General features: G+C 42.9%; 1 protein-coding gene and 1 non-coding gene across 4 annotated transcripts in view; both read left to right on the top strand.

The window, feature by feature from the left end:
* TICAM1 (TIR domain containing adaptor molecule 1) overlaps nt 1–17,567 on the top strand; it is a 109,946-nt gene that overhangs the window by 86,283 nt on the left and 6,096 nt on the right. The gene's annotated exons all lie outside the window — the stretch shown is intronic.
* On the top strand, nt 14,813–14,927 carry LOC128650600 (U5 spliceosomal RNA). The gene has a single exon (XR_008400880.1). It is a non-coding gene; the product is annotated as a U5 spliceosomal RNA (small nuclear RNA).

Below are 17,567 nucleotides of genomic sequence, written 5' to 3'. Positions count from 1 at the left end.
AAAGACTAGCATTACAGAAAACAAAAAACAGCACTACTAAAAAGTATATACCTATACTAAAACTAAGGCCACCCTTTTAAAAAAAAAAAAAATACCCCAAAATTAAACACACTAAACTAACGTTTACTATAAGAATTAGCCTTTAGAAGGCCTTTATTTGGGCATTGCCTTAAATTGTTACAGCTCTTTTCTCCAACATAGGTGTGTCCGGTCCACGGCGTCATCCTTACTTGTGGGATATTCTCTTCCCCAACAGGAAATGGCAAAGAGCCCAGCAAAGCTGGTCACATGATCCCTCCTAGGCTCCGCCTACCCCAGTCATTCTCTTTGCCGTTGTACAGGCAACATCTCCACGGAGATGGCTTAGAGTTTTTTAGTGTTTAACTGTAGTTTTTATTATTCAATCAAGAGTTTGTTATTTTAAAATAGTGCTGGTATGTACTATTTACTCAGAAACAGAAAAGAGATGAAGATTTCTGTTTGTATGAGGAAAATGATTTTAGCAACCGTCACTAAAATCCATGGCTGTTCCACACAGGACTGTTGAGAGCAATTAACTTCAGTTGGGGGAACAGTGAGCAGTCTCTTGCTGCTTGAGGTATGACACATTCTAACAAGACGATGTAATGCTGGAAGCTGTCATTTTCCCTATGGGATCCGGTAAGCCATGTTTATTACGATCGTAAATAAGGGCTTCAAAAAGGGCTTATTAAGACTGTAGACTCTTTCTGGGCTAAATCGATTCATTATTAACACATATTTAGCCTTGAGGAATCATTTTATCTGGGTATTTTGATATATAATATCGGCAGGCACTGTTTTAGACACCTTATTCTTTAGGGGCTTTCCCAAAGCATAGGCAGAGCCTCATTTTCGCGCCGGTGTTGCGCACTTGTTTTTGAGAGGCATGGCATGCAGTCGCATGTGAGAGGAGCTCTGATACTTAGAAAAGACTTTCTGAAGGCGTCATTTGGTATCGTATTCCCCTTGGGGCTTGGTTGGGTCTCAGCAAAGCAGATACCAGGGACTGTAAAGGGGTTAAAGTTAAAAAATGGCTCCGGTTCCGTTATTTTAAGAGTTAAAGCTTCCAAATTTGGTGTGCAATACTTTTAAGGCTTTAAGACACTGTGGTGAAAATTTGGTGAATTTTGAACAATTCCTTCATGTTTTTTCGCAATTGCAGTAATAAAGTGTGTTCAGTTTAAAATTTAAAGTGACAGTAACGGTTTTATTTTAAAACGTTTTTTGTACTTTGTTATCAAGTTTATGCCTGTTTAACATGTCTGAACTACCAGATAGACTGTGTTCTGAATGTGGGGAAGCCAGAATTCCTATTCATTTAAATAAATGTGATTTATGTGACAATGACAATGATGCCCAAGATGATTCCTCAAGTGAGGGGAGTAAGCATGGTACTGCATCATTCCCTCCTTCGTCTACACGAGTCTTGCCCACTCAGGAGGCCCCTAGTACATCTAGCGCGCCAATACTCCTTACTATGCAACAATTAACGGCTGTAATGGATAATTCTGTCAAAAACATTTTAGCCAAAATTAACCCTTATCAGCGTAAGCGCGACTGCTCTGTTTTAGATACTGAAGAGCATGACGACGCTGATAATAATGTTTCTGAAGGGCCCCTAACCCAGTCTGATGGGGCCAGGGAGGTTTTGTCTGAGGGAGAAATTACTGATTCAGGGAACATTTCTCAACAAGCTGAACCTGATGTGATTGCATTTAAATTTAAGTTGGAACATCTCCGCATTCTGCTTAAGGAGGTATTATCCACTCTGGATGATTGTGACAAGTTGGTCATCCCAGAGAAACTATGTAAAATGGACAAGTTCCTAGAGGTGCCGGGGCTCCCAGAAGCTTTTCCTATACCCAAGCGGGTGGCGGACATTGTTAATAAAGAATGGGAAAGGCCCGGTATTCCTTTCGTCCCTCCCCCCATATTAAAAAATTGTTTCCTATGGTCGACCCCAGAAAGGACTTATGGCAGACAGTCCCCAAGGTCGAGGGAGCGGTTTCCACTTTAAACAAACGCACCACTATACCCATAGAGGATAGTTGTGCTTTCAAAGATCCTATGGATAAAAAATTAGAAGGTTTGCTTAAAAAGATGTTTGTTCAGCAGGGTTACCTTCTACAACCAATTTCATGCATTGTCCCTGTCGCTACAGCCGCATGTTTCTGGTTCGATGAGCTGATAAAGGCGGTCGATAGGGATTCTTCTCCTTATGAGGAGATTATGGACAGAATCAATGCTCTTAAATTGGCTAATTCTTTCACCCTAGACGCCACTTTGCAATTGGCTAGGTTAGCGGCTAAGAATTCTGGGTTTGCTATTGTGGCGCGCAGAGCGCTTTGGTTGAAATCTTGGTCGGCTGATGCGTCTTCCAAGAACAAGCTACTTAACATTCCTTTCAAGGGGAAAACGCTGTTTGGCCCTGACTTGAAAGAGATTATCTCTGATATCACTGGGGGTAAGGGCCACGCCCTTCCTCAGGATCGGACTTTCAAGGCAAAAAATAAACCTAATTTTCGTCCCTTTCGTTGAAACGGACCAGCCCAAAGTGCTACGTCCTCTAAGCAAGAGGGTAATACTTCTCAAGCCAAGCCAGCTTGGAGACCAATGCAAGGCTGGAACAAGGGTAAGCAGGCCAAGAAACCTGCCACTGCTACCAAGACAGCATGAAATGTTGGCCCCCGATCCGGGACCGGATCTGGTGGGGGGCAGACTCTCTCTCTTCGCTCAGGCTTGGGCAAGAGATGTTCTGGATCCTTGGGCGCTAGAAATAGTCTACCAAGGTTATCTTCTGGAATTCAAGGGACTTCCCCCAAGGGGGAGGTTCCACAGGTCTCAGTTGTCTTCAGACCACATAAAAAGACAGGCATTCTTACATTGTGTAGAAGACCTGTTAAAAATGGGAGTGATTCATCCTGTTCCATTAAGAGAACAAGGGATGGGATTCTACTCCAATCTGTTCATAGTTCCCAAAAAAGAGGGAACGTTCAGACCAATCTTAGATCTCAAGATCTTAAACAAGTTTCTCAAGGTTCCATCGTTCAAGATGGAAACCATTCGAACTATTCTTCCTTCCATCCAGGAAGGTCAATTCATGACCACGGTGGATTTAAAGGATGCGTATCTACATATTCCTATCCACAAGGAACATCATCGGTTCCTGAGGTTCGCATTCCTGGACAAACATTACCAGTTCGTGGCGCTTCCTTTCGGATTAGCCACTGCTCCAAGGATTTTCACAAAGGTACTAGGGTCCCTTCTAGCTGTGCTAAGACCAAGGGGCATTGCTGTAGTACCTTACTTGGACGACATTCTAATTCAAGCGTCGTCCCTTCCTCAAGCAAAGGCTCACACGGACATTGTCCTGGCCTTTCTCAGATCTCACGGATGGAAAGTGAACGTGGAAAAGAGTTCTCTATCTCCGTCAACAAGGGTTCCCTTCTTGGGAACAATAATAGACTCCTTAGAAATGAGGATTTTTCTGACAGAGGCCAGAAAAACAAAACTTCTAGACTCTTGTCGGATACTTCATTCCGTTCCTCTTCCTTCCATAGCTCAGTGCATGGAAGTGATCGGGTTGATGGTAGCGGCAATGGACATAGTTCCTTTTGCGCGCATTCATCTAAGACCGTTACAACTGTGCATGCTCAGTCAGTGGAATGGGGACTATACAGACTTGTCTCCGAAGATACAAGTAAATCAGAGGACCAGAGACTCACTCCGTTGGTGGCTGTCCCTGGACAACCTGTCACGAGGGATGACATTCCGCAGACCAGAGTGGGTCATTGTCACGACCGACGCCAGTCTGATGGGCTGGGGCGCGGTCTGGGGATCCCTGAAAGCTCAGGGTCTTTGGTCTCGGGAAGAATCTCTGTTACCGATAAATATTCTGGAACTGGGAGCGATATTCAATGCTCTCAAGGCTTGGCCTCAGCTAGCGAGGGCCAAGTTCATACGGTTTCAATCAGACAACATGACAACTGTTGCGTACATCAACCATCAGGGGGGAACAAGGAGTTCCCTGGCGATGGAAGAAGTGACCAAAATCATTCTATGGGCGGAGTCTCACTCCTGCCACCTGTCTGCTATCCACATCCCAGGAGTGGAAAATTGGGAAGCGGATTTTCTGAGTCGTCAGACATTGCATCCGGGGGAGTGGGAACTCCATCCGGAAATCTTTGCCCAAGTCACTCAGCTGTGGGGCATTCCAGACATGGATCTGATGGCCTCTCGTCAGAACTGCAAAGTTCCTTGCTACGGGTCCAGATCCAGGGATCCCAAGGCGGCTCTAGTGGATGCACTAGTAGCACCTTGGACCTTCAAACTAGCTTATGTGTTCCCGCCGTTTCCTCTCATCCCCAGGCTGGTAGCCAGGATCAATCAGGAGAGGGCGTCGGTGATCTTGATAGCTCCTGCGTGGCCACGCAGGACTTGGTATGCAGATCTGGTGAATATGTCATCGGCTCCACCTTGGAAGCTACCTTTGAGACGAGACCTTCTTGTTCAGGGTCCGTTCGAACATCCGAATCTGGTTTCACTCCAGCTGACTGCTTGGAGATTGAACGCTTGATCTTATCGAAGCGAGGGTTCTCAGATTCTGTTATCGATACTCTTGTTCAGGCCAGAAAGCCTGTAACTAGAAAGATTTACCACAAAATTTGGAAAAAATATATCTGTTGGTGTGAATCTAAAGGATTCCCTTGGGACAAGGTTAAGATTCCTAGGATTCTATCCTTCCTTCAAGAAGGATTGGAAAAAGGATTATCTGCAAGTTCCCTGAAGGGACAGATTTCTGCCTTGTCTGTGTTACTTCACAAAAAGCTGGCCGCTGTGCCAGATGTTCAAGCCTTTGTTCAGGCTCTGGTTAGAATTAAGCCTGTTTACAAACCTTTGACTCCTCCTTGGAGTCTCAATTTAGTTCTTTCAGTTCTTCAGGGGGTTCCGTTTGAACCCTTACATTCCGTTGATATTAAGTTATTATCTTGGAAAGTTTTGTTTTTAGTTGCAATTTCTTCTGCTAGAAGAGTTTCAGAATTATCTGCTCTGCAGTGTTCTCCTCCTTATCTGGTGTTCCATGCAGATAAGGTGGTTTTACGTACTAAACCTGGTTTTCTTCCAAAAGTTGTTTCTAACAAAAACATTAACCAGGAGATTATCGTACCTTCTCTGTGTCCGAAACCAGTTTCAAAGAAGGAACGTTTGTTGCACAATTTGGATGTTGTTCGCGCTCTAAAATTCTATTTAGATGCTACAAAGGATTTTAGACAAACATCTTCCTTGTTTGTTGTTTATTCCGGTAAAAGGAGAGGTCAAAAAGCAACTTCTACCTCTCTCTCTTTTTGGATTAAAAGCATCATCAGATTGGCTTACGAGACTGCCGGGCGGCAGCCTCCCGAAAGAATCACAGCTCATTCCACTAGGGCTGTGGCTTCCACATGGGCCTTCAAGAACGAGGCTTCTGTTGATCAGATATGTAGGGCAGCGACTTGGTCTTCACTGCACACTTTTACCAAATTTTACAAGTTTGATACTTTTGCTTCTTCTGAGGCTATTTTTGGGAGAAAGGTTTTGCAAGCCGTGGTGCCTTCCATTTAGGTGACCTGATTTGCTCCCTCCCTTCATCCGTGTCCTAAAGCTTTGGTATTGGTTCCCACAAGTAAGGATGACGCCGTGGACCGGACACACCTATGTTGGAGAAAACAGAATTTATGTTTACCTGATAAATTACTTTCTCCAACGGTGTGTCCGGTCCACGGCCCGCCCTGGTTTTTTAATCAGGTCTGATAATTTATTTTCTTTAACTACAGTCACCACGGTACCATATGGTTTCTCCTATGCTAATATTCCTCCTTAACGTCGGTCGAATGACTGGGGTAGGCGGAGCCTAGGAGGGATCATGTGACCAGCTTTGCTGGGCTCTTTGCCATTTCCTGTTGGGGAAGAGAATATCCCACAAGTAAGGATGACGCCGTGGACCGGACACACCGTTGGAGAAAGTAATTTATCAGGTAAACATAAATTCTGTTTTTTTTAAGTAAATACTACAATCCCATTTTATCATAAAAATAAACCCCCCCCCCCCCAAAAAAAAAGACCTAAACTAAAAAAAAATCCCTATCCTAAAAAAAGATTGCCCTGAAAAAAACATTTGGTGAAACAGATCTTTTAGGATTAAAACACTAAACGAAAAAAACCTAAAAGGGGTAAAAAAACTAATTTTAAAAAATAATAATCCTAAAGCTAAACACCAGGGTTTCTACTCATTAACTTGACTCCGGCGGTGCTCCTCTTCTTTCTTCATGTCGGTAGTCCTCTTCTTCCATCTTCTTATTTCTTCATCCACCTGATCCTTCTTTTCTTATTTTGAAGTGTTCCCACACTAAACTGAGTTTAGTTTCAGTCAGCGCACTGTGCTGTTTTGAAACACTTTAAATACACCCCGCTTGCAGAAAGTGCCAACAAGTTGCCATGTCAGTGATGTTTAGCTGACTTATCACTCCCCATTATATCCTATTATAGACACATCACCACTCGCTGGCACTTTGCAGGTCTGCCCCCTTTTTTAGAAAATATCAACAGACTGGCCGACAAAGCCAGAACTATTTTGATGTACCTTCCATGGTGGAGGTTTTCCCTGTACCAGATCGGGCTACAGAGATTATTGCTAGGGAATAAGAGAGACCTGGTATCCCTTTTTCTCCATCCACTATTTTTAAGAAGATGTTTCCTATTGCTGACTCTATCAGGGAGTCTTGGCAGCCGGTTCCCAAGGTGTAAGGGGCAATTTCCACTTTGGCTAGGAGAACCACTATTCCCATAGTGGATAGTTGTTCCTTTAAGGATCCTATGGATAAGAAGTTGGAGGAGTTGCTCAAAAAGATGTATGTACACCAGGGTTTACAATGGTGTGTATTGCTACCGTCACTAGTGCGGCGACAAACTGGTTTGATGCATTGTCTGATTCTATTCAGACAGACACTCCCCTTGAAGAGATTCAAGGCAGGATCAAGGCCCTTAAGTTGGTCAATTCTTTTATTACGGATGCCTCCCTACAGGTTATCAAGCTGGGAGCAAAGATTTCAGGTTCTGCCGTTCTGGCCGCAGAGCCTTATGGTTGGAATCCTGGTCTGCAGATGTTTCATCTAAGTCTAAGCTTTTGGCGATTCCCTACAAGGGTAAGACCTTGTTTGGGCCAAGCTTGGCTGAAATTATTTCTGACATTACGGGGGGAAAGGGTAATTTCCTCCCTCAGGATAAGAGGAATAAACAAAAGGGACGTCAGAGTAATTTTCGTTCCTTTCGAAACTTCAAAGGTAAGCCTTCCTCTCTCTCTGCCAAGCAAGATCAGTCCAAAACTTCCTGGAGGACCAACCAGTCATGGAACAAGAGGAAGCAATCTAAGAAGCCCGTTAATGACTCAAAGTCAGCATGAAGGGTCTGCCCCCGATCCGGGACCGGATCTTGTGGGGGGCAGACTCACCCTTTTCGCTCAGGCCTCGGTTTGGGATGTTCCGGATCCCTGGGCGGTGGACATCGTGTCCCAAGGTTACAAACTGGAGTTCAAGACTTTTCCTCCCAGGGGCAGGCTTCTGCTCTTAAGATTATCTGTAGACCAGATAAAAAGAGAGACGTTCTTACACTGTGTTCGAGACCTTTCCACTCTGGGAGTGATAGTTCCTGTTCCAATGCAGGAACTGGGTCTGGGTTTTTACTCCAATCTGTTTGTGGTTCCCAAAAAAGAGGGAATTTTTCAGACCAATTTTAGATCTCAAGAGTTCCTCAGAGTACCGTCCTTAAAGATGGAAACTATTCGTTCCATTCATCCCTTGGTTCAAGAGGGTCAAATCATGACAACTGTAGATTTAAAGGATGCGTACATGCATGTTCCTATCCACAGGGATCATCACACGTTTCTGAGGTTCGCTTTTCTAGACAAACACTTCCAGTTTGTGGCTCTTCCATTCGGTGCTCTGGTTGCAGGGCATTGCAGTGGCGCCTTATCTGGACGACATTCTGGTTCAGGCGCCATCCTTTCAACAAGCAAACTCCCACATGGAGATGTTATTATCCTTTCTGCGTTCTCTCGGATGGAAGGTGAATTTGGGAAAGAGTTCCTTAATTCCAGCTACAATTGTAGTGTTCCTGGGAACCATAATAGATTCCCTATCAATGAAAATATTTCTGACAGAGGTCAGGAAATCAAAGATCTTCAACCTTCAGTCCTCTCCTCGGCCGTCAGTGGCTCAATGCATGGAGGTGATCGGTTTGATGGTAGCCGCCATGGACATCATTCCGTTTGCCCGTTTCCACCTCAGACCTCAGCAGTTATGCATGCTCAGGCAATGGAACGGGGATTATGCGGACCTCTCTCCGTGAATTCTGCTGGATCAGGCAACAAGAACTCTCTTCCTCAGTGGCTGTCTTAGGATCATCTCTCCCAGGGAACCTGCTTCCGCAGACCCACCTGGGTGATTGCGACAACGGATGCCAGCCTGCTGGAATGGGGAGCTGTCTTGGGCTCACTAAAGGCTCAGGGTACATGGACTCAGGAGGAGTCTGCTCTCCCCATAAACATCCTAGAACTGAGGGCAATTTTCAATGCTCTTCTGGCCTGGCCTCAATTAGCATTAGCCCGGTTTATCAGGTTCCAGTCGGACAACCTAATTTCAGTGGCTTACATCAACCATCTGGGAGGAACATGGAATTCCTTGGCCATGACAGAGGTAGCCAAGATTATTCAGGTGGCTGAGACCCACAGCTGCTGTCTATCTGCGATCCACATTCCAGGAGTGGACAATAGGGAAGTGGATTTTCTGAGCAGATAGACTTTTCACCCGGGGGAGTGGGAACTCCATCCGGAGGTGTTTTCCATCTTGATTCTCAAATGGGGACAGCCGGATCTGGATCTCATGACATCTCGAAAGAATGCCAAGCTCCCGAGGTACGAGGCTTTTTACCTAAGGTGGTGAATACTTATAACATTAACCAGGAGATTGTGGTTCCTTCTCTTTGTCCTAATTTGGATGTGGTCAGAGCGCTGAAGTTCCTTCACGCTACTAAGGAGTTTGAGCAATCTTCTTTCTTGTTCATCCTCCCCAAGGCAGAACTCTGTGCGATCTGCGATCTCATCGCAGAAAATGCGCTATGTCTGCAGAAAGAATGACAGTGTCAGTTAAAATATTTTTTTTGCCTGCACTTTTAATTTCTACCTGTATGTGCCACTGTTCCGTTCTATCTCAATGTAAATATTTACTATGTTCCTCTCTCTTCAATTTCCTCCCCCTTCCTGAATTCCAGTGTGGTACAGGGTAACAGCACATTGCAGAAAAGGTCAGGGCTTAACACATTTTATTCTATGTCTAAGAGCCAACCAAAATACTTAGGAGCCAGATTTGTTTTGTTCTTTAATAAATGTGTGTGTGTATGTGTGTTAATGTATATGTATGTGTGTGTGTGTATGTATGTATGTATGTGTGTGTGTGTGTGTATGTGTGTATATGTGTCACAGAGGCTAAAACTTTGCCAAATAAGTTATTTGGATATGCACAGTATTGTGAAAATGGAGTTGTGGACCCTTATTAGGCCATTTTCAGAATACTGTGTATATCCCATTAACTTATTAGAGAAAGCTTCAGCCTTTGCAATGCACAACAAAGAAAAAATATTTAAATGGGTGTGTATTATATTATTTGTTCTTCCGGTGTTCTTTTTTAAAGATCTCTTTACTGGAATCAACTCTGAGGTTGTAATACATAAATAAATAATATACAGTATATATATATATATATATATATATATATATATATATATATATATATATATATATATATATATATACTGTATATACTAATTTCTAAGTGCCATCCTTTAGGAAGCATATATTATACATCAGCAGTATAAGCATGGAGCAGCAGACCCTCCAAAATAAGCATGTTGACCCCAGCAGTACAGTAGAGCAGGTTCCCAGGCAGACTGACACAGTGGGAACGTACATCAGACATCATGGAGGCTTAACATGAACCTGTCCTCATGCACACTGAGTAAAATAAAAAAACACTGCAACACCGGCTCCTCACTTATACACTGCAGAAACATTTTGACTAAACAAATCTCATTGCAGAAAATAAAAAAAAGTTCTGCCTCTAGGTTCATCCTGTATACTGGCAAGTGCAAAGGGCAAAATGCCTCAACTGTTACTGTTTCCTTTTGGTTGAGACGTGTGATCACTACGGCCTACGGGGAAGCAGGTCAGGAGTTCCCTTCGAGAATCATGGGAAAAATTCTACCTGTGCGGTGTCTACTTCTTGGGCCTTCAAGAATGAGGCCACAGTTGAGCAGATCTGCAAAGCTGCAACATGGTCTTCATTACACACTTTCACAAAGTTCTACAAATTTGGATGTTTTTGCCTCAGCGGAGGCATCCTTTGGGAGAAGGGTTCTACAAGCGGTGGTGCCTAGTACTTAGGACTGCCTCCCTTACTTTTTCCCTTTCGAACATTTGTTAACTCCACAGCTTGGTTATTGTTTTCCCATAGGTTATGAATGTTCTCGTAGACTCTCACTGCCAATAGAAGGAAAATAAAATTTATGCTTACCTGATAAATTAATTTCCTTCTTGGCAGTGACAGTCCACAACCCCACCCAAATGCTAATATGTAGTGGTTGCAGTTGTTTTTTTGCACCTCTGTACCCCTTGTATCTCTCTTCACTTTTCCTTATTCTTGGCTAAACTACTGGAGGGTAGGGGAAGTTGGAGGTATATTTGTAGTTTTTTTTTGGGGTGTCTTTTACTCCTCCTGGTGGCCAGGAATAGTATTTCCCATAGGTTATGATTGTTCTTGTGGACTCTCACTGCCAAAAAGGAAATTAATTTATCAGGTAAGCATACATTTTATTTTTTGTGACTTCTTATCTGCACTTATAACTTAGTAAGCCACATCAGCAGAACTGGATGGTTACTGCATATCGTGAGAATTATATTGCACACATATTTGGCCTATTTCCCAGACCATCCCAGTGGACTATGATCCCTAGCCATTACACATTGCATGATGCTGGATTTGTTGGTACTCAGTTTGGAAGTGGTTATGTTTGCATGGTTTGACATGAAACCTGATTTTTTTCAATAGTTGTACTTTTTTAGATCTATATATTAAATCACAGAGAAGGAGGTCTCGTTGGAAGTTCTTCCTTTTTACAAATGTTTTAGAGCTTAGTAAAGTGGTCCTGCACTATAGATCTAGGGTCTCCTTCTGTGTTTGTGTCATGTTTATATTCATTTGAACAACACAAATATCAGAGTGTGTTAAATGCAAATCAGAAAGCTATAGTTATCCTCTAGCTCAGATATCTTTCTCAGGTATTTCTTAAAAAAAAACAATTGTGGGGGATTTGAACTTAGGCACATTTGTTGAATCAACAAAAGATTTGTTCTAGGCAGGGGTCTCTCATTAATTATGTTTTTTCTTTCTAATGACACAGTGACTCCACAGGATCATCAATTACTGTTGGGAATATCATTCCTGGTCAGCAGGAGGAGGCAAAGAGTACCACAGCAAAGCTGTTAAGTATCACTTCCCTTCCCACAAACCCCAGTCATTCTCTTTGCCTCTAGTGCAAGGAGGAGGTGAAGTAATTAGGTGTCTGATAAAGATTTCTCCTATCAAGATTTTTTTGTTTTGAAGCCGGGGCAGGATTGCTCTGATCTTACATCACAATTGGGTATAGCTGTACTCCACGTTAGTCTCTTCAGGAGGGCTGTGGTAGCTTTTAAGCAGTTGGTAACTTGTGAAGTGGGCCTCACTGCGTTTTCCTAACATTATGCTGTCTTGGTATAGAAAGCCTGAGTAGAGTTGCTCTGTCTTACTTTTTTCTACAGGCCTCTGTGAGGAGCGACATCCTCTCACGCTGGATAGGCTGTCCCCCTGCCGAATGGCTAGATGCAGGTAAGTGCTCAGTCATCTATAATTTGGGGGGACTTGAACTTCAGAAAATAGACTGCAATACTTGGGACATGTATATATCCTTGGTAAGGATATTTTAGGCAGGATGCAGGCACAGGTGACCAGGAGACTAGGGGATAATACTTTATAGAGTATTCCCTGATTACGTTACATTGACTCATTAGGGCACATTAATGGCACATTTCTGGGCAAATCGAATGCAGTGTTGCTCATGTGTTTTCCTAAACATCCTGTTTTTATGTTAAAAGGGTACTTATTCCTGCTATACAGACTTGGGAATATGCAAGAATGCTTTTTATAAGAAAGAGCGCTCTCTTTAAATGCTGAGCAGCGCAGTGTGGGGCTTCTTTCAAGATTTCTTATTTTTTTTCTTGTGTTTATGTTTTTAATTGCTTCTGCCCGGTCACTCTCTGTATCTGACCAACGGAGCAGTTACATTCAATGGTGGCTATGACAGGATGAGGAACAAGGTCAATTATGCTGCGCCCTTCATCTCTGTCCCCTCTGAACGAGTTCCGCCTCCTTCCTTTAGTTGTGGCAGGGAATCGCCATTTTCGGCTCTCTTTCTTAGCCGGTCATTGGCCACGCCCCTTTGCCTCCTTAAAAACGGAGCGAGGTGTTGTGCGATTCCTCTTGCATAACCTGGGGGTTCATGCAATGCAAGGACCAGCTAATGCTGCGCACCTACTATTAACTAGTGAGTCGCTCAACTGCTGATCATGTCAAATACAGCCGTTTTCTTTTTTCTATAATCACGCAGCTCTTGTCATTGTGAAGGGCTTTTTTTCAGGAAGCCCTATCCCATGCTTTATCTTATCATATATGTTGCCACTATAAATTGCCACTATATATTAATTATATTTTATTAAACTCCAGCCTATAGTGCTACCAGCCTATAAGGGGTTAAGTCTGCTGTGCTCTCAACCTTTCTGGGCTTAAGTCTGTTTGAATGCTTTAATACAACAGAATACTGTTCCTATGTAGATAGGATGATTTGAGGTTTTTTTGTGTACAACATACAGCTGTCACTTATTCCTTCCTGACAGTTATAATATATTAAACAGGACAGGGGGTGTCACTGTGTTATTTCTAAGCATGGGTTGCTTTGTGGCAAAAATTTGATATATTTTAACCTCTGAGCACAATTTCTCCTTGGATGCTGCTGCTCAGAACAGCTTCTCCTTTAGCATCCCAAGTTTCACTGGTGTCACATGCAGTGCCCTGCATTTCCTCTCAATTTTCTGGGGGAGTATGTTTGCCTACAGACTCTGCAGCTCAGGTATCCTCTGCTATATCTGTGGTTTTATCTGAGGACTTTAAAATTTCCAGATAGTAAGCTTTCTGCTTCTGCTACTCCCTAAATCGAGTAAGAAGAGAGGGTAGAATCTAAGATGCGGACGATATAATTCCTTCGTGTGATGCCGAAGTGGTATCCTTCAGATGTATGCTTATTCACCTTGTGTACTGTTAAAGGAGGTATTAGCTACTTAGACGACATCGATAAGCTTGTCGTTGTCAACCCTGGATAGGTCCACTATAATGTTCCTTCTTATGAGGAAGTGTCTATAGACGGGCTGCAGATATTTTCACAGGAATATATAGGGATACTTGTCTCCCATAGGCCCTAGTGGACTGTGCTGCTATGGCACAGAGTACTTCAATCTCTATGGGAGGTAGCTGCTCCTTACGGATCCATGTGATAAAAAGCTGGAGGTTTATTAGGAGCAATGCCTTGTTTTCCAGTTTGTTGTGATAGGCCGTGGGCACTGTGACTGAGATTCTGGTCAGCAGATTCCAACTAGGCCTCATAGTTCTGCAGTGGCAGATTCAATTCCTATGTTCCTCTAGATCCACGCCTTTTCGTCTTTATGCGATCCAACCAACTTTAGTATTCCTCTCAGAGACAGTTTCTCCTTTTGGAGTATCTGCAATCTAGGAGTGATAATCCCAGTCCCAGTCTGGGAAAGGGATCTAGATATTACCTCAAGTTGCTCAGGTTTTGCCCTTCTAACTATTTTTTTAGTTTGAGAGATTTTTTTTTATAACATACAGACCTGAAGGATGGGTTTTATTGTTCTCTTTAAACTCTGTCAAGGGTCTGAGTTTCATCATCCTTGAAATACCTTTTTGTCTTGGGATATTGCAGTGCCTTCTGAACTGATTTGGTTCATGTGTCATCCTTTTTTCGAACAATTTCTCTTTTCCGGAGATCTTGCCCAATATATTTTCCCATGATTGGGAATTAAATCTGGAGATGGGTTTATCTTGTTCTGTCTATGATAATTTATTGAGGACCTTGATAGATTCTCTATTAGGAGAACTTTCTGACATCAGATAATCAAATATTAATTCCTTCCTCTCTCTACAAGAGTATTTGGGAGAATAGTTAACACTCTAGTTTTTAATTCTTCTGCCCGGTCAACAAGGAGTTATTGTGGTCTGGTAGATAGCTCCCACTTTGCAACCAGAGGTTGTAAGTTTTGGATTTAGCTGAAGTTGTGTCTCCTTTATCTTTTCTAGCGGCTCTAGTTAGGCCGGTGAGGTAGATCAGTTGGTAAATGCTCTGACTACAGGGAAAGCCTATTTAAAGAAGAGTAATGAAGGGAATTGGTTTGATGATCCATGGACATCATTCCCTTGTTATTCTCCATAAAATGGAGGACACAAAGGATAGATCGGGATTAATCTCTCTCTCCCGTAGTGGGGAGTATTCATCCTAGGGCGAGTGCGTCGGATGGGCGTCAGCCTGATGGACTGGGTTGCAGTCTGGGACTGGTTTCAGAACTGATTGTGGCTCAACACAAGCACACAGTGTAGTAAGCATACCCTGGTTTCTCTTCAGATCGAATAAATCTTTCGCCTTTCACTAAAGATTTCCATGGAGAGGAACAACTATGAGTTTTTAAATAATTTTTGAGGCTCTACATTATAGAGCTAAAACTGAGCTGCAGGCTCAGATCCTCACTCAGCCCTTAGGAGCAGCTTGCTTCCCTGACCTTTAAAAGACTCAGGGTTGGAGGCTTGGCTTGAGTACTCTTAACTTGTTTCCAGTAGGTCAATGTCACCTCAATGGTTGCATCAACCATCTGGGAGGTACTCGGAGTTCCTTAAGCCATAGAGGAGGTGACTTGGATGGTTCAGTGGGTGAAAGCCCACAATGCCATCCTCATTCCAGGTGTGGACAACGGAAGCGGTATTGAAAGCAGCCAATGTAGCCCGGTTGTTAGCTACGTTTTTTGCAAATCAATCGTTATGGGTTAGAATCCAGCTGCTGTGCTGGATGCCCATTAGCAGACAGACTTCCTTCTGGGGAGTGGGTGCTTCATCCAGAGGTGTTTTGCAGCCTGACCCTCAAAAGGGGGAGTGCGGAGCTGGGTTGAGAGCATCTCGGCAGAATTCCAAGCTCCGAGGTGCGGTTCAGGAACAGGGATCCACAAGTGGATCTAATGGAGGCTCTGGCGATTGTTTTGAGTCTTCAGGTTGACTTACCTGTTTTTCTCTGTTACTCTCCTTCCACGAGTTATTGCTCGTATTAAGTAGGAGAGAGCGTCAGTGATTCTCAGCTCCTGCGTGACTCCGCAGGTCCTGGTGTGCAGACTTAGTAGAGATTAGTCTGTTTCACTTTGGAGATTGCCTCTGAGGAGGGTCCTTCTACCTCAGGGCCCCTTCCTTTATCCTCATATCTTCTCTGAATCTTCTGTTTGGAGTTTGAGCGCTTGATTTAACTAAGCGTGAGTTTTAGCGTTGGTCATTGATATCATGGTTCAGACTCGCTAGCCAGTCCCTTGAAAGATTTTCCATAAGATATGGCGTAAATATCCTTATTGATGTGAGTCCAAAGGATTTTTGGAGTAAGGTCGGGATCCTGAGGATCTTGTCTTTTCTCCAGGAAGGCCTTGAGAAGGGTTATCTTCCCTCAAAGGTCAGATTCTGCGATATCCACTCAGCTGCTCATACGCCTGGCGGACGTGCCGGTTGTTCAATCCTTGGCCAGGCCTGGTCAGGATCAGGCCTGAATTAAAATCTTGTTCTTAAGGTTTTCCTGCAGGCTCCGTTGAGCCTACGCTTCCCTTCGATATTAACTTTTATCTTGGGGAGTTTTTTGTTTCTTACTGCTATTTCTTCTGCTCTGAGAGTTTCTAAACTTTGTTTGTTTGCTTTTCTGGTAAACGTAAGGGTCAGAAAGCTACTGCCACTTCTCTTTCTCTCTGGTTGAGAAGCATTATTCGTTTAGCATATGAGACTGCTGGACAGCAGCCTCCTGAGAGAATTACAGCTTATTCCACCAAAGCGGTGTCTTCCTATTGGACCTTCAAGAATGAGCCTCTGTGGAGCAGATCTGTAAGACTGCGACTTGGTCTTCTTTGCACACTTTTTCTAAATTCTATAAATTTGACACTTTTGCCTCGGCTGAGGTTTCTTTTGGGAGAAAGGTTCTTCAAGCAGTGGTGCCTTCTGTTTAGGTTACCTGTGTTGTCCCTCCCTTATCATCTGTGTCCTGTAGCTTGGGTATTAATTCCCAACAGTAATTGATGAACCCTTGGACTCACCGTGTCATTAGAAAGAAAACAACATTTATGCTTACCTGATAAATGTATTTCTTTCTTGACACAGTGAGTCCACGGCCCACCCTTTTTTTTTTTTTGTCCCAGACAGTTTTTGTTATATAACCCTCAGGCACCTCTGCACCTTGTGTTATTTCCTTTCTCTCCTTTCCTTCGGTCGAATGGCTGGGGTTTGTGGGAAGGGAAGTGATACTTAAAGGGACATGAAAGCCAATTTTTTTCTTTCGTGATGTAGAAAGAGCATGTCATTTTAAACAACTTTCTAATTTACTTCTATTATCTAATTTGCTTCATTCTCTTGATATCACTTGCTGAAAAGCATATGTAGATATGCTCAGTAGCTGCTGATTGGTTGCTGCACCTAGAGGCCTTGTGTGATTGGCTCACACATGTGCGTTGCTATCTCTTCAACAAAGGATATCTAAAGAATTGAGCAAATTAGATAATAGAAGTAAATTGGGAAATTGTTTAAAACTACATGCTCTATCTGAATCACAAAAGAAAAAAATTGCGTTCAGTGTCCCTTAAACAGCTTTGCTGTGGTGCTCTTTGCCTCCTCCTGCTGGCCAGGAGTTATATTCCCAACAGTAATTGATGATCCCGTGGACTCACCGTGTTAAGAAAGAAATACATTTATCAGGTAAGCATAAATTTTGTTTTTATGTTATTGTCCTGAAAATGGTTCTATTCAGAAATAGATGTTATTAACATTTCAAGTAGTGATATGCCTTTTGTGTTGGACATTGGAGGTTCATGTCTTAAACAAATGTAGACACATTTTAGTGCAAATCACTCTTTTATTAATTACCAGAAATATAAAAAACAAATTAAAGATACCTTGAGTAATGATGAATAAATTATAATATCCCCTTCCAAGGTCACATAAAGGTATTTGAATGGGTTAAAAACAAATGAAAGAGGCTCATGATGTATTAAAATAACATGCTGATAATACATGTATATATGTCTGTAAATGCATATATACACACATATATACATATATACACACATA

Source organism: Bombina bombina, chromosome 2, assembly GCF_027579735.1.
Source record: "Bombina bombina isolate aBomBom1 chromosome 2, aBomBom1.pri, whole genome shotgun sequence".
NCBI classification, from domain to species: Eukaryota; Metazoa; Chordata; class Amphibia; order Anura; family Bombinatoridae; genus Bombina; species Bombina bombina.
This window is presented reverse-complemented; position numbering and strand designations above follow the sequence as displayed.